Genomic DNA, 24,392 nt, shown 5'->3' on the forward strand with positions numbered 1-24,392 from the left:
AATACACCTCATTTCCATTTTCATTAAGAGCAATGGGTCCCAGCATGGCAAACTGTTGAATGAAGAAAACAGAACAGCTAGTAATTCAAATAGCTCACAGCACCAAACAACCTCAAATACAGCCATCCAAGCCATTAATTACATTGCTGCATTATTTCTGTGTTTAACTGTGAAACTTGCTTCTTGTCTGTATCCTTGGAATTGAATAAAGTTTCATGAGGCGTCTTGTTTAATGTAAACAGAAATGCCATAACTGTTCAATTGGTTGTTGTATGCTAATAATTAAGTGCTTGAGTTCCATAGAACTCCGACCTTTTTCCATTTTGCCTGTGTTTAAAGTACATTCTAAAGCCTCCAGAAATTTTTTCTACAGACCCACTTTTAAATCTGTATGGTTCACATGTACTTTCAAACTTACATCTAGCGTATATCAAAAATAATCATTTCACTTCATAAAATAATGCCGTCTGTCCTCTCCAGAAAACTTGAAGTCTCTTACCCTTCAGCTTGCATGTCTAATGGATCAAGTTCCTGTCCATTCCAACTCCAAAATAATTCCAATACCACCTTCTTAATCCAGGCCACAAGCACCTTAACCTAGTAAGTTATTTTTACATCCACTTCTACACCTCATCTTTCCACACAACAGAGTGTACTTTAAACGCAAGTAGTAGTTTCCCCTGCATGGTCTCTTCAACTTAACTTGCTTTCCCTCTTAATACCCCATGCCTAGTATCTGGTGGTACTTCTCATATTGTAAACATGCAAATGATAGCTGAAGAAGTGAGAAAAATCTTAATGGTATTTCCTGGATTAGTCTGAATATTGAAGTTAAGATATAAAAAGTTTATAGGATCCACCAATTTAATACCATTATTAAAAGATAACTGACTCTTGGTACTGGCACAAGGACAGACTTACAGACCAATGTAATAAAATTGGAAGTTCAGAAATGCACACCTTCGGCCAAGTGCTCTTTGGTAAAGATGCCAAATTCACACAATGGGGAAAAAGTGGTCTCCAACAAAAGGTGCTAGGAGAAGTGGATAGCCATATGTGAAAGACTGAAGGTGTACCTACCTCATGCCAAATGCAAGAGTTAAATAAAAATAAGTCAAGGCGTTAAATATAAGAACTATAAAACTTACAGAAGAAAGCCTAGGGAAACACCTTCAGAAAGTTGTGTTAGGTAGTGGTTTCTTAGACTTACACCAAAAACACAGGCAACAAATGAAGTATATAAATGGAACTTCAGGATTTAAATTTGTACATCAAAGGACTTTATTAAAGTAAAAAGGCAGCTAACAGAATGGAAGAAAATATTTGGAAACCATATACCTGATAAGGCCTTAATATCAAGAATTTATAAAAAAAATTTTCTCAACAGCAAAAAGAACCCAATTTAAAAATGAGAAAAAGATTTGAATTTTCCTCTGAAGAAGATATGCAAATGACCAAAAGCACATGAGAAAATGGTCAATATCCAGGGAAATGCACAAGATACCATCTCACATCCACTGGAATGACTATTTAAAAAATGGAAAGTCAAGTGCTAGGGAGAATGTGGAGAAATAAGAATACTGGTAAAGTTGTGCAGCCACTGTGGAAGACAATATGTGATTCTCAGAAAGTTAGGTATAGAATTATCATATGACTCAGCAATCCCACTTCTGGTTATATACCCCAAAGAATTGGAAGCAGGGACTTAAATAGACATTTGCACACTGATGTTCCTAGCAGCATTATTCACAATTACCAAAAGGTGGGAGCAAACCAAGTGTACATCAACAGATGAATGGGTAAATAAAATGTATGTGCATAAATGAAATATTTGGCCATGAAAAGGAATGAAGTGTTGATGCATGCTACAACATTCATCAATCTTGAAAACACCATGTTGAATAAAATGAGCCAGATACACAGGGACAAACTATATGACCTCACATGAAATAAGCAGAATAAGTATATTCTTGAAGCTAAAAATAGAACACACAGGCCAAGTGGGAGAAGGGAATAGTGAATTAATGTTTAATTGGTATGGGGTTTCTGTTTGGGTGATGGAAAAGTTTTGGCAATGTGTTGATGGGGGTAGGACTGTACAATGTAAACTGTGCTAAAGGTGATAGCATTGTAATAAATTTTTTCATGAAGTGTAATAAAGGCACCCACACTAATGCAAAAATTTTAATTGGAAAAACTGAGAGGGTGATAAATGGGAATTTGCTATTGCCTGTATGATGTTTTTGCAAACCTACAACTGCTATAATTAAAATTAACTAATAAATGTGACTGGGAGAGATGTTTGAGAGTAGAATGAGAGCAGTTCTATGAAGTTTAAATATTTAAATTTGAATATTTAGAAGCAATTTTTCTTGGACAAAATTAGGTTCAGCTAATTCTGCTTTGTGGTTAATATTCCTGTCAGTCAGCAAATACTTAATGTATGTTATTTGTCGAGTACTCTGCTAAGCCATAGGGCTATAATATGAACAGGACTGGGTGCCAAAACTCATGCCTATAGGAGGAAGTATGTAAGGAAAAGTGGGCTAAGTAAAATTGGAGAGTACAGTTTCAAGGGGCTGTTATCTATAAATGATTATATTACCATGAGAGACAAATTACATGGCTGACACTAGGGTTTGGAAACTCCTAACATCTGAACAAGGTAGTGCAGGCATACCTGAAACTTGTAGTCTAGTGAAGAAAATAGATGTCTCCTCCATCTTTGTGACTAGGCAAATCACCTCTCTGACCCTTATTTTCTGTACCTGTAAAATAAGAATTATAATCCAATGATGACCACGTCTTGGGAGATTGAGATATATGCATGAAATAAAAGTGCTTTGCATAGTACCTGACACATAGCAATCACCCAATGAAAGTATTATTTTTGTTCACCAAGGATGTGTTTATGGGAGAACAAAAAGCTATGACAGGCTGCACGGGTAGTTCAGTGGTTAGAATGCCTGCCTTTCACGCGAGAGACCTGGGCTTGAATTCCAGACCATGCTCCCCCCCAAAAAAGCTATGACACTGTGCTAAAGTCCTAAATACATCATCAGGAAGCACTAGCCTAACTGTTACTGCAAGGATATTGCATGGCTGGCTGATAAACCAGAGGCTGGTTTATGAAATCACCCATCAGTTGATTACATGTGTGGCTGATTATATCTATTATCAACTAAGGTTGTGTCTTCTTCCTCAATGAGAATCCAATCAGCTGGACTTAATCCCATCAGTTGAAGACTTTTTATTTAAAGGAGAAGAGAGAATTTTCACTTCATCAGCCAGCTGGCGTCTCCTGGGGAGTTGTCAAGGACCTTCATCTGAGACACCAGCCTTGCAGCTGCCCTACAGATTTTGAACTCTTACATCTCCACGGTTGTGTGAGACACTTATAAATCTCATATTTACAGATATCTCCTGTTGGTCCTGTTTCTTTAAAGAAACCTGAGCATACAGTGGGGGTGAGGAGTGGAGCTGGAAACAGGAGGGTTTATTGATAATCTTTAAGAAGAGTAGGAGCCAGTCCCTCAACCCCCTCCCCTACACTTGGGCAGTGAGGTGACTCCCCTACACCAATTCAGCAGAAATAGAAGCCTTTCCATCTGGAGAAATTAAGAAGGGAGTTATGGAATGGGGAATACCAGACATAGATGAGAGTAAGAGAAAGGCTTTTTTTTTTTTTTTTTTATTTTTTTAAATTACATGGGCAGGCGCTGGGAGCCAAACCCAGGTCTCTAGCATGGCAGATGAGAACTCTGCCACTGAGTCACAATTGCCCATCTCAAAGGCATATGTTTTAAAAGATCAAAACAAAAATAAAAATGGATCATCCTGTCTGGATGGCTCATTTCAACAACCGAACTCCTGGAATCCAGAATGGGAACAAGGCCTAGTAATTCTGTACAGCTTAATATAATGCAAGGATGCATCTCAGACTATGCTAGGCTGATAATTAGTAAGTACTGGTAGAATCCCTTGAAGGTCCAATGGAAAAATATATAAATATGGAACTATTAAACTTTCCCATCTGAGGAACCCTGGGTACCTTTTCAATCATTGGGGACTCCCAAGAAAATAGACCAAGCCCTTATGAAAATGTAATGGAGAAGCTAAGACTACCTTTAATGAGGCCTGAGAGTTGCTTTCAGGAAACCTCTTTTATTGCTCAGATGTGGCCTCTCTCTCTCTTTAAGCTCAAATCTGCAAAGAAAATCATTACCCTCCCCCCTACATGGGACATGACATTCAGGAGTGAAAGTCTCCCTGACAACATGGGGCATGACTTCCTGGGATGAGTCTGATCCTGGCACCTTGGGATCGATAATGCCTTCCTGACCAAAAGCGGGGAGAGAAGTGTAATAAAAGAAAGCATTAGTGGCTAAAAGAGTTCAAATAGAGTCAAGAGGCTATTCTAGAGGCTACTCTTACGCAAGCTTCAGTTAGATATTGCTAGTTGCCATGGCTTGCTAAATCCCAGCCAACATCACTCCTGTTAACTCTTAAGAACACCTATAGTTTGAACTGAGACTTTGTAAAAGTTTCATGCACTGAGTTTGCTTTCTTGAATCTTTTAAGTCCAGAGGATTCCTAGGCCAGATAAATCCTGAAATCCAGAGGGCCCAGCCTCTCCAAGATTATCACCTAATTACATCCCCCTATTCTTTAGTGTCAACACCCCTTCTCAACACGAAAAATCAGAACAGGTATTGCCTAAAGATCCCTATGGATTGGGAGAAAGAGCAAAGGAGAAGGAAGATTTATAACAGACAAAATAGGATTTAACAAAATGAGTATGACGACCGAATCACTGTACTAATTTCTTCCAGCCTCCAGCGTTTTGGAGCAGCTAGAAGGAAAAATCTAAAACAGAATGATAACCCATAACAAACTCTGAAAATTGTTCTGTAACTGCTTGTTAAAGTGTACTTTGAAAATTCTTGCTTTTTCCTTCTTTTCTTTATATATATGCTATATTTCCCAATTAAAAACACTTAAAAAAAAGTAGAGAGAGACAGAGACAGAGACAGAGAGAGAGGCTGGACTGGGGCAGCCAGGTACGTAGGTCTGGTGGGAGGTGGGAGATCTGACAGAGCCGCGGCAGGGCAGAGGCTCGGACCCCTAGATTCACTTCTGAGGCTGGTCATTCTGCGGAACCGGGGCGATAGTGCTGGGGATGTCTCCGTGTACTCTGGGCCGGGATACCCTCTTCCAGACACCTGTCCTGCGGGTAAATGCCACCCTGTCCTTGTGAGCACTTTCGCAGCAGGAAGTTCAGAGCTGCGCTCTGTGGAAGGGGGCTGGGTTGGGCGCTTCTTAGCTTGCCGGATCTCGATGTGATGTCTGTCGGTGCTGCCCTTCTGCCTGAGCCTCCAGGATGGGCGCCCCAGCCTCGGTGGTGAGTGAGCCGCCATCTCGGCAGACCCTGACTGTGGCCCTGGGCCACAAGCAGGCCTCAGCCAACATCTTCCAGAATGCTGCGCTTCTGCAGATCCAGGGTCTGTTTCCATGCAGTGGGGACCAGCTGGCTGAGGAAACGGCCCAGGTCATCTAGAAGGTGCAGGAGACCACCATGTGGCAGAAGCCTTGAAAAGGCTGCGTAGGAAGAGGCCCCCAAGGCAGAAACCCCTGGGCCATGTGCTAACCACTGCAGCAGGCTCAAAATCCCAGAGCCTCCCTCCCAACTGACCAACCTATGGAGCAGTACCATGATGACGGCCACTAGTGAGCAGTATCTGAACTCTAGGGGGACAAGTGCCAGGATCCGCCAGAACTGGAGGAAGCCAGGTCTCACAAGCTATCTCCACCAGATTAGACACTGATCCAAGGAAGGGGCCAGGAATGGCAGTATCTTCCCTCAGGAACCACAGGAACTTCTGCCAAAACATCCAGGGAGGTGGGGAAGGAAGAAACTTAAGGTGGACAGCCACACACAGGTAAATGAAAGGAAGAGACTGTTGCCACTGGCTTACTCAATTCATAACAGGACTGGAATTTTCCACTGGGCTGTTCATTATGTGGGACCCATTCCTCATCAAAATGAGGAGAAACACTGACAGTTCCTGCCTCAGCCCTTCCCAGTCTAACATTTTGCCTGGGCTGCATGATATGCCCATGTGAGTCAAGTGACAAGCACCATTCCTGCTACTAATCCTCCTGCCACTCCTGTAACTCCTGGTCCAGCAACCCATCCCACACACCTGCCCTTCACAGGCCAGCACAAGGAAACCATGCCTTAAGTAGAAAATAAAATATTTGCATAAAAAAAAAGCGAGTGAGAAAGAAAAGAAAAAGAAGAAGAAAATAAATGAGACAATCCCTAGCACTATATGGTAGAAACTAACAATGGCCTCCCAATATTTATTCTATTTATTCTTAGAAATAGAATCCCCAACTTTAGCTCGATGCATGGCTACTCAAACACTACATATCCCAAAATTCCTTAGATAAGTGTAGCCATATGACTAGCTTTAGACTGTGGGCACTTCCGAAAATTGCCCTAAAATGAAGAGGCCATATCTTCTTTTGTCCCTTTCTTCCTCCCGCTAGTTGGGAAATGTATATGATGGCTGGACTCAAATAGGTTTCTTGGACCATGAAAATGAAGGATCATTTGCTGAGAATTGCAGAGCAGCAAAATAGAAGGAACCTGAGTACTTGACACCAATGTTCAGTATTCTGGACAACTGACATCTGGCCTTCATCCAAGTGATAAAGGAACAAATCATCTTAAGTTATTTTTATTTGGGACTTTCTGTTACATGTAGCTGAATCTAATCCTAAATGGTGATTTATAAATATGAAGATAAATAGCAAAAGAAACAGCCCACAGGGTCTGCGTGTGTGCGAGAATCTAGAATAAAAGTTACCAGGGGCTAAGATTGGTGTAGAGGTTGGAGAATTAAGGCTTAAATTATTCAGAATTCTTATTGGGGTTGATTATGAAATTTTGGTAATGGTTGGTAGTGACGGTAGCACAACAGTGTGAATGTAATTAACAGGTGAATGTGGTTAAAAGGGGAAATTTTAGGTCACATGTATGGCACCAGAATAAAAATTAAAAGAAAAACATAGGATTATACAATACAGTGGACCCCATTAGTAACTGTGGACTATAGTTAATATTTCAATTATAAAAATGCTCTAAATTATAACAAATATACCTAACTAATGCAAGGTATTAATAATAGGGTAATATACATTTATACATTATTTCTGTAAACCTACAACTTTTCTAACAAAAAAAGTTATTTTAAAAAAAACTATTAGAACTAATAAACAAATCATCAAAGTAGTGGGGTACAAGATCAACACAAATATCAATAGTGTTTCTATACACTAGTAATGAACAACCTGAAATGGAAATCAAGAAAAAAATTCCATTACATTTACATAACAATGGAATGAAAGAAATACCTAGGAATAAATTTAACCAAGGATGTGCAGGATTTGTATGATGAAAACTGCAATTATTGCTAAAAGAAATCAAAGAAGACCTCAATAAATAGGACATTACATGTTTATGGATTAGAAGACTAAATATTGTTGTCAATTCTACCCAAAGTGATTTATAGAGCCAACACTATTGCAATCAAAATTCCAACAGCTTTCTTTGCAGAAATGAAAGAGCCGATCATCAAATTTGTATGAAAGGATAAACTATCTTGAAAGAAAAAAAAAGAAGAGGAATCACACTTCCCAATTTTAAAACTTATATAAAGCCACAGTAATCAAAACAGCCTGGTATTGACACTAGGACAGGCATATAAACCAATAGAATTGAATGGAGAGTTAAAAAATCAACCCTCAATCCATGGCCAACTAATTTTTGACAAAGGTGCAAAGTCCACTGAATTAGGAAACAATAGTTAACAAATGGTGTTGAAAAAACTGGACTTCCATTTTCAAAAGAATGAAGGTAGACTTCTACTTCACAGCATATACAAAAATCAACTCAAAATATATTAAAGACCTAAATTTAAGAACTAAAACTATGAAACTGCTAGTAGAACCATACAAGGAAGCATCTTCAGGATCTTGTGTTAGACAACGTTTCCTAGATATTATATCCAAAGCACAAGCAACAAAAGAAAAACAGATAAACAGACTTAAAAAAATAAAAAATGTTTGTGCATCAAAGGACTTTATCATGAATGCAAATATATGACCTACAAAATGGGGGAAAATATTTGGAACCCACATTTCCAATAAGAGTTAATATTCAGAATATATAAAGAAATCCTACAACTCAACAACAAAAAGACAAATGACCCAATTAAAAAATAGGTAAAAATAGGCTGAGCCTCCAATCTTGGGGTTTGTTCATATGAAACTTAACCCCACAAAGGATAGGCTAAGCCTACTTAGAATTAGGCCTAAGAGTCACCCCCAAGAAAATGTCTTTTCTTGCTCAGATGGGGCCTCTCTCTCTCAGCCAATATGACAAGCAAAATCACTGCCCTCCCCCTCTCCACGTGGGACATGACTCCCAGGGGTGTAAACCTTCTTGGCAACATGGGACGGAAATCCTTTAATGAGCTGAAATTGAGAAAACCTCCTCGACCGAAAGAGGGAAGAGAGAAATGAGAGAAAAGAAAGTGTCGGTGGCTGAGAGATTCCAAACAGAGTCGAGAGGTTATCCTGGAGGTTATTCTTACACATTAAATAGATATCACCTTTTTAGTTAAGGCGTAACAGAGAGGCTGGAGGAAACTGCCTGAAAATGTAAAGCTGCGTTCCAGTAGCCATGTTCTTGATGATGATTGAATAATGATATAGCTTTCACAATGTGACTGTGTGATTGTGAAAACCTTGTGTCTGATACTTCTTTTATCTACCTATGGACAGATGAGTAAAACACATGGATTAAAAATAAATAAATAATAGGGAGAACAGATGTTAAAATAAATTTAGTAGATTGAAATGCTAGTGATCCATTCATAGAGACAGAAAGCAGAGTGCAGGTTGCCAGGGCTGGGGGGCATGGGGGATGGGGAGTTAACACATAATTGGTATAGGGTTTCTGTCTGCGGAGATGGGAAAGTTTTAGTAATGGAAGATGGTAAGGATACTGTATTATCACTAATGTGATTAAGCCCACTGAATGGTATGGTTTGGAGTGGCTGAGATGGGAAAGTTTGTGTTATATATATGTTCTCACAAATAAAAAAAATAAGACCAACTATCTTTTTTTTTGTAATTATCTTGTAAATTTGAAAATATTTCAAAATTAAAAATTAAAAAAAAGAAATACTAGTGATCAATGAAAGGGAGGGGTAAGGGGTATGGTATGTATGAATTTTTTTTCTGTATTCTTTTCATTTCTTTTTCTGAATTGATGCAAATGTTCAAGAAATGATCACAATGATGAATATACAACTATGTGATGAAAAAAGAAAAAAGTGTTCATATTGTATGTTGATTGGTTTTATTAATAAAAATTTTTTTTAATTTTAATTTAAAAAACACTCAATGTAAAAATAATGTTAATAAGATCTCCGCATTATTGGGAAAAAGATAGAACAACTAATTTAAGGTATGGTCTAGTAAGTAAAGGCAACCATGAGAAGAAAGCTAAAGAAGTATAAGCCAGAATAAAAGTAGTTGAATTACACCAAAAAAAAAGGCAGGCAGGAGAGAAAAAACAATGAACAAATTTTTAAAATTAGGGAGATAGAAGATATAAACTCAGAAAAGCAACTAAATGCAAATGAATAAAATTTATAAATTAAAAGACAAAACAATAGGCAAAAGATTTGACTAGACATTTATTCAAAGAAGATTAACAAATGGCTAAAAAGCACATAAAAAAAAGTTCAACATAATTTTTCATTAGGGAAATGCAAATCAAACCCACAAGATACCATTCCCCGATCACTGGAATGACTACTATTTTAAAAAAACGGAAATTAATGAGTGTCAGAGAGGCTCTTTTGAAAGTCAAGATGGTCTTCAGAAAGGATTTCCTTGTGTGAAAAATGAACTTTTGCCCAGTCATCCTCTTGAATTGTCAGAAAAAAATTTCAGCTCAACCAAGATAAAATGAATTTTTCCACACTGAGAAACATCTAGGGTATGTTTGCTCTGCTAAAATTACAGATGGAATATAAAGCAGTGCAGCAGGTCCAGTGGCTTCCATTTCTTCCGAGCTCAAACTTTCGAATGGATATTTTGGGGGTACTGAGAAGACTATTGGATTTGAAGATATCTTTACTGATCCATTACAAAGTGAAGTAATGGGAGAACCACCCTTGATGGCTGAACATAAACCTGGTTTACTTTAATACTGTTGTGCTGTTAGTGAAAACAGTGACTGCATCTTGTTTATAGTTGCTTTTCTACTATAATTTGTTGTACACAACATTAAAAGTACTAACACATGAGAATTTTTGTTTAAATGTTATCAATGATCGTTTGAAATTATTTGGTTTGGTTTATGGCCAGGTGACTATTGAAATCACTGAAGGGAGATGATTTTAAAACTAGTTTATATTAAAACAGTGGCCTTCTAAGTCTTTAAAAAATCACTGCAAATGAATATGATAAATCTGCCTGCAGGTTTGATTAAACCTATTTTCTAGGTATTTCATAAATTTCATTTTGAATAGTCATTATCAATATTTGAATGTGCAGCCTTCAATAAGTAACAAGTAGTATCTTTCAGAATAAATATTTGTAATTGTGTTTCACTGGCAACTTCAAATTAAGAACAAAATAAGATGTCTATACTTATTCTGTTTCACTATCATCCGTTAATACTCACAAGAACACTTGCTTTATCGACAGTTTTAAATTACAAGCATTCTTTGATTCTTTCAAGTTGAAAAGTATAAGTTCAGCGGTTTGATTTTCATCTTGTCTTGTCTTTAAAGTGAAAAAATTAAAGTTACCAACAGAAGTATATTAAACTGTGATTCTTATAGTTTTGAAACATATTAATAAATATTTATGTGTAATCAATACTGTTAAAAGAGTAAATCTCACCTTTCCTTGTTTTTGCTTTATATATCACAAGATGCTTAAATTTAAAAATTACAACCTTCAAGAGAAATAAATAAATGGGAACTCCTCAAAATTAAACACTTTTGTGCATCAAAGAACTTTGTCAAGAAACTAAGAAGATAGCCTACACAATGGGAGATAATATTTGGAAACGATATATCAGATAAAGGACTAGTATCCAGAATATATAAAAAGATTGTTCAACTCAACAACAAAAAGACAGACAACCCAATTACAAAATGGGCAAAAGACTTGAACAGAGACTTCTCAGAAGAGGAAATACAAATGGCCAAAAGGCACATGAAAAGATGCTCAACTTCCCTGACTATTAGGGAAATGCAAATCAAAACCACAAGGAGATATCATCTCACACCCACCAGATTGGCCATTATCAATAAAACAGAAAATGACAAGTGCTGGAGAGAATCTGGAGAAAGAGGCACAGTTATCCACTGTTGATAGGAATTTCAAATGGTACAATCGCTGTGGAAGGCAGTTGGGTGGTTCCTCAGGAAACTAAGTATAGAATTGCCATATGACCCGGCAATACCATTGCTAGTTATCTACTCAGAGGACATGAGGGCAAGGACACAAACGGACATTTGCACACCAATGTTTATAGCAGCATTATTTACAATTGTGAAGAGATGGAAACAGCCAAAATGTCCATCAACAGACAAGTGGCTAAATAAACTGTGACATTTACATAAGATGGAATATTATGCAGCTGTAAAACAGAATAAAGTTATGAAGTATGTAACAACATGGATGGACCTTAAGGACATTATGCTGAGTGAGATTAGCCAGAAACAAAAGGACAAATGCTCTATGGTCTCACTGATATGAACTGACATTAGTGAATAGACTTGGAGAATTTCATTGGTAACAGAGACCGTCAGGAGATAGAACTAGGGTAAGATATTGGGTAATTGGAACTGAAGGGATAAAGATCATGCAACAGGACTGATTGTAAAAATTCAGAAATGGATAGCACAATACTACCTAACTGTAGTACAATGATGTTAGAACACTGAATGAAGCTGAATGTGAGAATAATGGAGGAAGGCTGGGAGCACAAATGAAATCAGAAAGATAGACAATAAAGACTGAGATGGTATAATATAGGAATGCCTAGAGTGTATAATGATAGTGACTAAATGTACAAATTTTAAAAATGTTTTGCATGAGGAAGAACAAAGGAATGTCATTACTGCAGGGTGTTGAAAATAGATGGTAATTAATATTTTAAAACTTTAACTTATGTGTGAGACTAAAGCAAAAAATGTTTATTTGGTACAAAATTTATATTTTGACTAGTGCATTTCCTAATATAACTTATGTGGACAGCTTAATTGAACATCATAAGTGCATGGAACCTTGAATAGGGCATGAGATTTTGTAGGTTTGTCCAGAATGATGCCTCAATAAATCCCAGAAGGATTTGAACAGCGAATAAAAAAGTATTTGCAAAGTCCCCTTTGGGGAATGGTGGGAAAGGGGGAAAATTCAACTTCCCCAAGTGGAGAATTCTTGATATTCTCACAAGCAGTGAGGACAACCAAAGCAATAGCCTCAGGCCCAGTCTTGAGGTTTGTTCATATGAAACTTAACCCCACAAAGGATATAGGTCAAGCCTACTTAAAATTAGGCCTAAGAGTCACCCCCAAGAGAACCTCTTTTGTTGTTCAGATGTGGCCTCTCTCTCCAGCCAACACAACAAGAAAACTCACCACCCTCCCCCTGTCTACGTGGGACATGACTCCCAGGGGTGTGGACCTTCCTGGCAACGTGGGACAGAAATCCCAGAATGAGCTGAGCTTCAGCATCAAGGGATTGAGAAAAACCCTAGAATGAGCTGAGACCCAGCATCAAGGGATTGAGAAAACCTTCTCGACCAAAAGGGGGAAGAGTGAAATGAGACAAAATAAAGTGTCAAAGGCTGAGAGATTCCAAACAGAGTCGAGAGGTTATCCTGGAGGTTATTTTTACACATTAAACAAATATCACCTTGTTAGTCAAGATGTAATGGAGAGTCTGGAGGGAACTGCCTGAAAATGTAGAGCTGTGTTCCAGTAACCATGTTTCTTGATGATGATTGTATAATGATACAGCTTTCGCAATGTGACTGTGTGATTGTGAAAACCTTGTGTCTGATGCTCCTTTTATCTACCTTATCAACAGACGAGTAAAACACATGGAATAAAAATAAATAATAGGGGGAAGAACGGTTAAAATAAATTTAATAGATTGAAATGCTAATAGTAGATTGAAAGCTGATGTCTGTCACATGGGAAAGTTTGTGGCTGGCATCTGCCGGTCCTTGTTCCCGGTTCTGTTGCTTCCATCTACTGATGCCAGTGGTTTCCTCTCTAAGCATCTGCAGGCCTTGGGACACAAGTCTAAGTTCTGGCTTGCTTAGCATCTCAAGTTAAGGCACATAGTGGCATCTGCTGGACTCTGCCTGTCCAAATGTCTGTGCCTGAGGGTCTGCTCTCCCTGTTGGCACTCAAAGCATCTCCAAATGTCTACATCTCTGTTAACTCTGAGCTTTCCAAATAGTTTCCCCTTTTAAAGGTCTCCAGTAAACTAATCAAGGCACACCTTAAATGGGCAGGGTTACTTCTCCATCTAATCAAAAGGTCACACCCACAATTGGGTGTGTCACATCTCCATTGAAACAATGCAATCAAAAGTTACATCTACAATTTAGTAGGTCAATCATCATGGAAACAATCTAATCAAAGGTCCCACTCTACAATATTGAATCAGGATTAGAACACGGCTGTCCCCACAAGATTGGATCAGGATAGAAACATGGCTTTTTGGGGGTATATAACGATTTCAAGCCAGTACAGATATCAGAAGCCAGATGGCAATGGATGACACATTCAAAGTGTTTAAAGGAAAAGATTCTGAACTAAGAATTCCATATCTTGCAAAACCATCCTCCAAAAATGAGGGAAAAATTAAGACAGTTCCAGATTAAAAAAAGAAAAAAAAAACTTAGATAATTTGTTACTAGTGAATCTGCCCTATGAGAAATGCTATGATCCTTCAGGCTGAAATGAAAGGAACTAAGTAGTAACACAAATCCCCATAAAAAACCTAAAGAACGCCTGTAAAGTTTAACATATAGGTAAGAGATGGTGTAAATTTACTTTTGTTTATAACTTTTTTCCTACCCCATAAAAAGATAAGTGAACAAAGCAATAATCATAAAACTATGTTGATGGGATTCTAATTATGAAGACTTATAATTGACAATAATAGTTCAGAGAAGAGGAGGGAGTTGAATTATATGGGAGCAAAGTTTTTTTATATACTGTTGAAACCAGATTGTTATAAATTAAGATGCTAATTGCAATCCCCAAAGAAACTGTGAAGAAAACAACTACATATATATGGAGAGAAAGAATTCAAGTGGTACCCTAATTTCAATTGATACAAACTTAGTTTCAATAGCATAAACTACCTTTGTTTTATCCAGCTCTGGCTATCCCTATATGTTGTTGTTGACATAAATTACATCTGTATATATTGTGTGCTAATTAACATATATTTATAATTATTGTTTATACATTTGGCGTTTAAGTCATATAGGAAATTAAAAGAGGAATTACAAACAAAAATAAAATAACACTGTGTTAGTTTGCAAGCTGCTGGAATGCGATATACCAGAACTGGAATGGCTTTTTAAAAAGGGGAATTTAATAAGTTACAAGTCACAGTTCTAAGGCAGTGGAAGTGTCCAAATAAGACACCAACAAGAGGTTAACTTCAGTCAAGAAAGGCTGATTGGTCCGGAACACCTTTGTCAGCTGGGAAGTCACATGGCTGGCATCCTGCTGGTCCCTCACTCCTGGGCTCCATTGTTTCAGTCTCTGTCCTTGTGGGGGTTCCTCACTTTGCTTCTCTGGGGCTGGCTTTCATCTCTTGGCTTCCCTTGGCTCTTTCCAGATTCTGGCTTGCTTAACGTCTCATGGCAACGTCTAATGGGCTCCAAGCATCTTCAAACATCTGTATCTCTGTTCTCCAAGCACCAGTATCTGTGTCACCTCTGTTCTAAAGTTTCTGTCTGTTTGCTCTCTGTTGACTGTTGCTTCTGACACTCTCCAAAATGCTTCCTTTTTTAAAGGATTCCAGTAAACTAATCAAGACCCACCTGGAATGGGTGGAGTCATATCTCCATCTAATCAAAAGATTACACCCACATTGGGTGTGTCACATCTCCATGGAGATAATCTAAAGTTTCCAACCTACAATATTGAATCAAGATTATACAATATTGAATCAAGATTAAAAGATACAGCTGTTCTCACACGACTGGATCAGGTTTAAAACATGGCTTTTCTAGGGCACATAATCCTTTCAGATTATATCTACGATTGATTGTTGAGTCATATGATGATTCCTTGTTTAACCTAAGGAATACAAAACTCTTTTCCAGAGTGGTTGGAATACTTTTATATTCCTGCCAACAATTTAGGATTTCAGTTTCTCCACATCCTTGCAACATTTGTTATTGCCTGTTTTGTTTTGTTTTTAACATTATAACCATTCTAGTGGGTATGAAGTAGTATCTCATTGTGGTTTGGATTTAGATTTGTTTTCTGAGGAACTTACTATGGACAGTCAGGTGAGGCAAGGAGAGACACAGGAAATGTTTGAAAGAAATCTTGTTATACTCACAGATCCTAGAGACAGAATCGTGGCCCTCCTTACAGGATTCCCAGGAGGACACAGTAAGAAAGTGAAGCCAATCAACCAGGTGGTGAACCAAAGAAGAGCATATGGACCTGGGGATGCTGCATTAGAGGGGTGGGGCTTTAGCTGTTGATCAGTCAAGTGTATGGTTAGGGAATTATTCATGTGAACTTGGCACCCCCGCAAAAATGGACAAGACTCTGGGCTCATGGGGAGGGGGTCTTGGGGATTCATTATCAGAAAAAGAGATTAGTAGTCATTAGTAGTCCTGTGAAAAGGACCCAGGATAATGGACTCAGCTTGTGAGTTTTTAGTTTTGCTTCTCTTATTAGAGCATTTGATTTGCATGTTTAATGCTGTTGAGCATCCTTTCAAGTGCCCTGTTGGCCATTTAATTATCTTATTTGGAGACATGTCTATTTAAATCTTTTTCCATTTTTTAATTGAGTTGTCTTTTTGTTTTTGAGTTGTAAAAGTTCTTTATATATTCTGTTTTCAAGTTTCTTACCAGATATATGATTTGCAACTATTTTATTCCATCCTATGTGTTGCCTTTTTACTTTCTTGATACTGTCCTTTGAAGCACAGATGTTTTCATTTTGATGAAGTCCCAATAATCTAATTTTTCCTTTTTTCTCTTGTGCATTTGGTATCATATATATTTAGGAAAAACATTGCCTAATCCAAAGTAATGAAGATTTCCTCCTGTATTTTCTTCCAAAAGTTTTATAGTTCTAGTTTTTATACTTAGTTCTGTGATCCAATCTGAGTTAATTTTTATATATGGTATGAGGCTGTATCCGACCTCATTCTTTTGCAGTGAATTTCCAGTTTCCTAGCAACATTTGTTTAGAAAACTTTTCTTTCCCCATTAACGATCTTGGCAATTTGGCATTACGAATAAAAATTTAAAGTGAGTATACCCTTTGATTCAGCAGTTCTTCTCCCAGGAACTTATGATTTAAGTTCCATATTATTATGTAACCAATTAATCCACAAAATTTAGTGGCATTTTATTATGCTCACAAATTCTGTGGTTGAGGAATTTGGGTAGGGCACAGTTGGGATGGACTACTTCAGTAGTCCATTTCAAGGGCCTCATCTGGGAAAATTTAAACATCTGGGGAGATAATACAAATTACAAGAAGCCTGGAATCACCTGGAGGCTGATTCCATTGAAGACTGGGGTTCTGGAGCACTCCCACGTGAACTGGGCTTCTCATACATGGTGGTTACATTCGAAGAGGTATTACAGTGGCTCAGATTCTCTTGAAAAAGAGGAAAATATATTATACTTATTATAGTATTTGGCTCACATGACCATGGGGATTAGCAAGTCCAAATTCTGTAGGGCAGGCTGCAAGCTGAAAGCTCCAATGAAGGTGAAGTTGTACTGCCCAAGAGAAACTGACTAGTCCAAGAAGAGGCAGAAATCCTTTTTGACCCCTGAAATCCTAGCTTTGCTTTAAGACCTCTAATTGATTGGGTTAGGAGATTCCTTCATTACTGAGGACAGTCTTCTTTGTTGATTGTAGATGTAAGCAAATACACAGAGATATCTATAAGAGAAAGGGATTTCTATACTGGTAATCCCTGGAATGGGGTGTTAGGGGATGGATGAAGAGGAACTTTCACATTTTGATCTTCATTCTCGGTATTGTTTGAATCTTTTATGATGAGAATTTAGTATTTGAGTAATAAAGTATACATTTTGAAAATTTTAATGTTTTTTTAAAAAAAGATATAATTATGGATGCCTTCAAAGTACCAGAGAAAAGAAAAACTTAAGGCAACATGTACATGTGTATGAATTTACATAATGCCACTGATTAAGGTTTAGGAAGGGAAACACTGGAGTTTTCAAAGGAGTGTGAAACACATGAGGGGAGATCTTTTGGAACCTAAAATTCAAAGTTCTTTATGAAGGCACAGCAGTGGGAATCATTCCGTGGTTAATACTTAGCATACTTATAAACGCTGCAGTAGGATGAGTGTCACAAGATCCAGGAAAACTAGTTTTATATATATGTAGCTATACAGATTTAATTTAATTTAATACCAATTTGCATGCAAAATGCAAATCCAAAACCTTATGGTTCAGAATAAAGTGTCAAAAAAAAATTTTTTTTTAAATAAAGCATGAGGGAACATTCCATACTCACTTCTTCTCTCCTTCAATGAGGTGTAGCTGGAATTTCTACTTCTGGAAATGGCAAGATAACATTCCAATAAAACCCTCTGAGTAAGAAAAGAAAAGCAGAATAAAACATAAAATATTTTGGAAATACAGGGGCGTTTCAAGGCAGTAATGACTTGAAGGTCGAAAATCCTTGAGAAGAGAGCGGTCCGAAGAGGTCAACCCCTCAAAGCATTGGAGAACTTTAAAATCGTGGCTGAGAGGCTGAGATGGTGAGCTGAATTTTAGGTATCTCTGGGGCTGGGGGGGAATAGGAGTTTAGGGCCTGCCTAGGAGGACTCCAGCTTTTCAGCTGGGATCGTGAAACAGACTTTTGTCACTCTGCCCATTTCCTTCAGACCTTCCCATTATAGTGCATGCTGGGAAAACTTTCAATTGCCAGCATCCCAAACACCTGGATAAGGGAGAGTTTGCTGATATAGGGGAATTTCCTCTTGACTCAAGATTCAATTCCACCAGGGCCCCTGGAGCTTGTCCTAATATGCTGTTGTAATGATTCCTTCCACCTATGAAAAATAAGGTGGGGATGATGGAACTGCCTTAGCAGAATATGAGGAAAAGGTCAAAAGTCTCAGAGTGATAATAGACATAGTAAAATGAATTTATTATGTTAGAGCAGAGAATTCATCATCTGGCTATGTTTCCCAGGAGGGCCCAAGGGACACTCCCTTCACTAAAACAATAGAACCAAGGGAACTGGCATCATTGAGAAGCTAGAGACCAATGTGGTAGATTGAATTCTGCGTCTTAAGCAAGATGATCCCCCTGTCCAAAAAAAAAGAAAAAGGAAATGTTTCTAATATTAATCCATGTTCTTGTGAGTGTGAAACCATTTGTAAATAGTATCTCTGAATAAGTTAAAGTGAGTTGGGGTGTGGACTATTTTATTATGGCCCAATTGAATCAGAGCATGCCTTTATCCATACTACTAAAGCCCTTATACAGCCAATCCTACAGAACAGAAACCAGAAGCAGGTGGTCAGCAGACAATAGAAGAGCAGAGAAAGGTGAGAAATTGCCATGTGACAGAAGTCAGAGAGACGTTAAGCTAAGAAACCCGAAGGGACAGCAAACCAGCACCAGAATGCTACAGACTCTGGAGAAAGCAAGCCTTGCTGACTTCTTGATTTTGGACTTCTTGCTGACATGTTGATTTGGGACTTCTTCTAGCCTGAAAACCATAAGTCAATAAATGCTTGTTACAGTCACCCCACAGAGTGATATTTGTCATAGCAGCCTGTCAAACTAAGACAGCCAAGATTGTCAGTTGGGGATGCTACTATGGAACTGGGTTCTTTACATTCAATTGAGATGAATGGATTCCAGAAAGTAGGGGCCAGATTGAAATACTTACCATCAGAGGCAAGGTAGAAACAATTATTATAAGGGGCAGCAAAGCCAAGTTGGCATTGGGGAGCCTTGCCTTGCTGAGATCTATGGCAATGACTCTCACCAGTCTTAGAGGTGGGATAGATGGCTAATCAATGAGGGTGCTGTTTGATGTTTATAACCAAAAAAGTTCCCAGAGTACATGAACAGAAGGCTAATGTCAGCTACCATTATGGAAAATCGCAATCCCTCTCCAGTTGACAGATTTGAGCTGGCTCTCAGACTAAGAGAACAATTCTACCCATAAAAACTGAAGGAAAGGTGGGTTTACTTGAGGGGGAACCCTACAACACATGAGCAAATATTTACACAGTGCTGATTTTTCTATTCTTTCCCCAAAGGCCATTACCAAAGTAAATGTCAACTGGGGAATCGGAAAATCTAGAGATATGAGTTGATGTATATTAGTTGATGTATATTTTCTCCAAGGAAACAAAACTGCAGGAGGTATATGTATATGTGTGTGCGCGTGTGAAAAATATTATGAGATTTATTATAGAAAGTGTCTCACACAATGGTGGGGACCAGCATGTCTTACTTCCTTGGGGAAAGCTGCAAATTGGGATCTCTGATGATGGGTTTATGATGACGGTTTCCCCTCAGAACCTGGTAGGCTGAAGTAGAGGAAATTCTGCTGAGTGCTAAAATCATCACGTTTCCCTTTAAAGCCTTCAACTGATTGAATGATGCTTCTCTCATTGCTAAAAGCAATCTCTTTTGTTGACTGTAGATGTAATCAGTTACAGATTAAATCAACTGACTAAAGATTTAAATCCATGAAATATTCTCACAGTAGCAATCGCACCAGTACCTGCTTGACCATAACCTAGCCAAGTTGAAACATGATTAACCATCACAGTGTCTGAGCTGATACTGATTTCAGGGAAACCAAAATGCTATCATGGCCCTTCTGTTAAAGTGAGGGTAAATGGAATTCAGATTGAAAATACGGTTCAGACCCAAGTCTGTTTCAGAGTAGATCCGATGCATCCAAGGTCCTGTCCTGCAATCCTTTCCCCATTCCTTCAGTACATAAAAAGGATGTACATATTTATAGCTGGCAGCACATTCACATTGATTCTGACCAGTAGTATAAGAATATTGAAGTAAGAAAGCCTCTGAAACTACTTTCCTATCCCAGGCAAGATAGTAAATCAGAAGTAATATCACATCTCAGGTGGATTATCAAATCAAAGATCACTGTCACCCTCAAAGTCTTAAAAGGGGTGGATGGTTTTCTCCATTTTATCAGTTATCTGGTCTCTGCAAAAACAAGATGGTAACAGTGGATTACCCTAAATATAACCAAACAGTAGCCTCAATTTTAGCTGTTTAGTGTCTTTACTAAATCAGACCAATTTTAGCCTGTAGCACTTGGTATTGTAGCTATTGATGCAGGTGCAGCTTTTTTTTTTTAAATTTTATTAATTAAAAAAATTACAAGAAACACAAATATTCCCAACACATATACTCAGCAATTCACAATATCATCACATAGTTGCATATTCATCATCATGATCATTTCCCAGAACATTAGCATCAATTCAGAAAAAGAAATAAAAAGACAACAGAAAACTATAACAGAAAAAAATTTTTACTGATTCCTTTCACTTATCACTAGCATTTCAAACTAAATCTATTTTAACATTTGTTCCCCCTATTATTTATTTTTATTCCATATGTTCCTCTCATCTGTTAAGGTAGATAAAAGGAGCATCAGACACAAGGTTTTCACAGTCACACAGTCACATTGTGAAAGTTATATCATTACACAATCATCATCAAGAAATATGGCTACTGGAACACAGCTCTACATTTTCAGGCAGTTTCCTCCAGCCTCTCCATTACATCTTGGATAACAAAGTGATATCTACTTAATGCACAAGAATAACCTCCAGAGTAACCTCTCGACTCTGTTTGGAATCTCTCAGCCATTGACACTTTGTCTCATTTTGCTCTTCCCCCTTTTGGTCAAGAAGGTTTTCTCAATCCCTTGATGCTGGGTCTCAGCTCATTCTAGAGTTTTTCTCAATCCCTTGATGCTGAATCTCAGCTCATTCTGGGATTTCTGTCCCACTCTGCCAGGAAGGTCCATACCCCTGGTAGTCATGTCCCACGTAGACAGGGAGAGGGTGGTAAGTGTGCTTGCTGTGCTGGCTGGAGAGAGAGGCCACATCTGAGCAACAAAAGAGGTTCTCTTGGGGGTGACTCTTAGGCTAAATTTTAAATAGGCTTGACCTATCCCCTGTGGGGTTAAGTTTCATATGAACAAACCCCAAGACTGGGGGCTCAGCCTATAGCTTTGGTTGTCCACACTGCTTGTGAGAATATCAAGAATTCAACTTGGGGAAGTTGAGTTTTCCCCCATTCTCACCATTCTCCAAAGGGGACTTTGCAAATACTTTTCCACTCACTAATCAAATCACTCTGGGATTCATCAGGGCATCACCTGGACAAACCAACAAAATCTCATGTCCTATACAAAGTTCCATGTACTTAAGGTGTTCAATCAACTATCTACATAAGTTATATTAGGAGATGCACTAGCCAAAGTATAGATTTGTACCAAATAAACATTTTTTGCTTTAGTCTCACACATTAGTTGAAATTTTAAAATATTAAGTACCATCTATTTTCAGCACACTGCAGTAATGACATTCTTTTGTTCTTCCTCATGCAAAAACATTTTTAAAATTTATACATTTAGTCACTATCATTATACACTCTAGGCATTCCTAGATTACACCATCATCTATTTTTTTTGTGTGATTTCATTTATGCCCCAGCCCTCCTCCTTCTATCATTCTCATATGCAGCTTCATTCAGTGTTTTAACATAATTGTATTACAGTTAGGTAATATTGTGCTGTCCATTTCTTAGTTTTTATATTCAGTCCTGTTGCACAGTCTGTATCCCTTCAGCTCCAATTACCCAATATCTTACCCTATTTCTATCTCCTGATGGTCTCTGTTACCATGTAGGAGCCAAGGGTTAGAACAAGACCTGCAGAATTTGTTGGAAGCAGCTGGCCTCAGGATGGCGGCAGTAAGCCGTGGAGATTGTTATGTAGAGCAGTCTGGGAGGAAGAGAATGTTTACCCCAAATGGTTTTGTTAAGTATGAAGAACACTGTCAGATAAAACTTTGCTCCCTCAGGAAACGCCTGCATATCTATTGACATCCTGTGGTATATAACCAGGATCTGGTTGAGAATAAAGTTGTCTGATGTCTGATGTCTGATGTAGAGTTAAGCCTCAGACCCCCTTAACCCATTTGTGTCTTTCTTTTCTTCCTTTCTCTCTCTCTTTCTCATCATTCCTTAATATCCTTTGAGCTCTGTTTCAACAGGAAGCAACATTACCAAGGAAATATTCCAATTTTATTCACTAATGTCAGTTCATATCAGTGAGACTATATAGTATTTGTCCTTTTGTTTCTGGCTAATCACACTCAGTATAATGTCCTTAAGGTCCATTCATGTTGTTACATACTTCATAACTTTATTCTGTCTTACAGCTGCATAATATTCCATCTTATGTAAATGTCACAGTTTGTTTAGCCAACTGTCTGTTGATGGACATTTTGGCTGTTTCCATCTCTTGGTAATTGTTAATAATGCTGCTATAAACATTGGTGTGTAAATGTCCATTTGTGTCCTTGGCCTCGTGTCCTTTGAGTAGAGACAGCATATAGATGGGTCCTGTTTTTTAATCCATTCTGCCAGACTATGTCTTTTTTTTTTTTTTTTTTCATTTTTTCTTTTTTATAATGAGAGCTAAGTATCTCTATCCAACTGGACTTCTAGAGTATGTTTTTTTTTTTTAAATTTTTTTATTAATCAAAAAAAAGAAAAGAAATTAACACAACATTTAGAAATCATTCCATTCTACAAATGCACTCAGTAATTCTTCGTATCATCACATAGATGTATGATCATCATTTCTTAGTACATTTGCATCGATTTAGGAAAAGAACTAGCAAAACAGCAGAAAAAGATAAAGAATGTTAATATAGAGAAGAGAATTAAAATAATAATACTAATAATATATATATATATATAAAAAGGAAAAAGAAAAAAAACAAAAACAAAAGATACAAACACACAAACAAACAAACAAAAAACCATATTTCAGGTGCAGCTTCATTCAGTGTTCCAACCTAGTTACATTACACTTAGGTATTATTGTGCTGTCCATTTTTGAGTTTTTGTATCTCGTCCTGTTGCACAGTCTGTATCCCTTCAGCTCCAATTACCCATTATCTTACCCTGTTTCTAACTCCTGCTGGTCTCTGTTACCAATGATATATTCCAAGCTGATTCTGGAATGTCGGTTCACATCAGTGGGACCTTACAGTATTTGTCCTTTAGTTTTGGGCTAGACTCACTCAGCATAATGTTCTCTAGGTCCATCCATGTTATTACATGCTTCATAAGTTTAGTTTGTCTTACAGCTGCATAATATTCCATCGTAGGTATATGCCACAGTTTGTTTAGCCACTCGTCTGTTGATGAACATTTTGGCTGTTTCCATCTCTTTGCAATTGTAGATAATGCTGCTATAAACACTGGTGTACAAATGTCCGTCTGTGTCTTTGCCCTTAAGTCCCTTGAGTAGATACCTAGCAGTGGTATTGCTGGGTCATAATCCATTCTGCCATTCTATGTCTTTTGATTGGGAAATTCAGTCCATTAACTTTTAGTATTATTACTGTTTGGATAATATTTTCCTCTACCATTTTGGCTTTTGTATTATATATATCATATCTGATTTTCCTTCTTTCTACACTTTACTCCATACCTCTCTCTTTTGTCTTTTCGTATCTGACTCTAGTGCTCCCTTTAGTATTTCTTGCAGGGCTGGTCTCTTGGTCACAAATTCTCTCAGTGACTTTTTGTCTATAAATGTTTTAATTTCTCCTTCATTTTTGAAGGACAATTTTGCTGGATATAGGAGTCTTGGTTGGCAGTTTTTCTCTTTTAATAATTTAAATATATCATCCCACTATCTTCTAGCTTCCATGGTTTCTGCTGAGAAATCTACACATAGTCTTATTGGGTTTCCCTTGTATGTGACAGATTGTTTTTCTCTTGCTGCTTT

General features: G+C 37.7%; 1 pseudogene; it reads left to right on the forward strand.

The window, feature by feature from the left end:
* The first annotated feature begins 5,342 nt into the window (after positions 1–5,342).
* On the forward strand, positions 5,343–6,705 carry LOC143676494 (arginine vasopressin-induced protein 1 pseudogene; annotated as a pseudogene).
* The last annotated feature ends 17,687 nt before the right edge of the window (positions 6,706–24,392 follow it).

This window comes from Tamandua tetradactyla, chromosome 3, assembly GCF_023851605.1.
Source record: "Tamandua tetradactyla isolate mTamTet1 chromosome 3, mTamTet1.pri, whole genome shotgun sequence".
Lineage (NCBI taxonomy): Eukaryota > Metazoa > Chordata > Mammalia > Pilosa > Myrmecophagidae > Tamandua > Tamandua tetradactyla.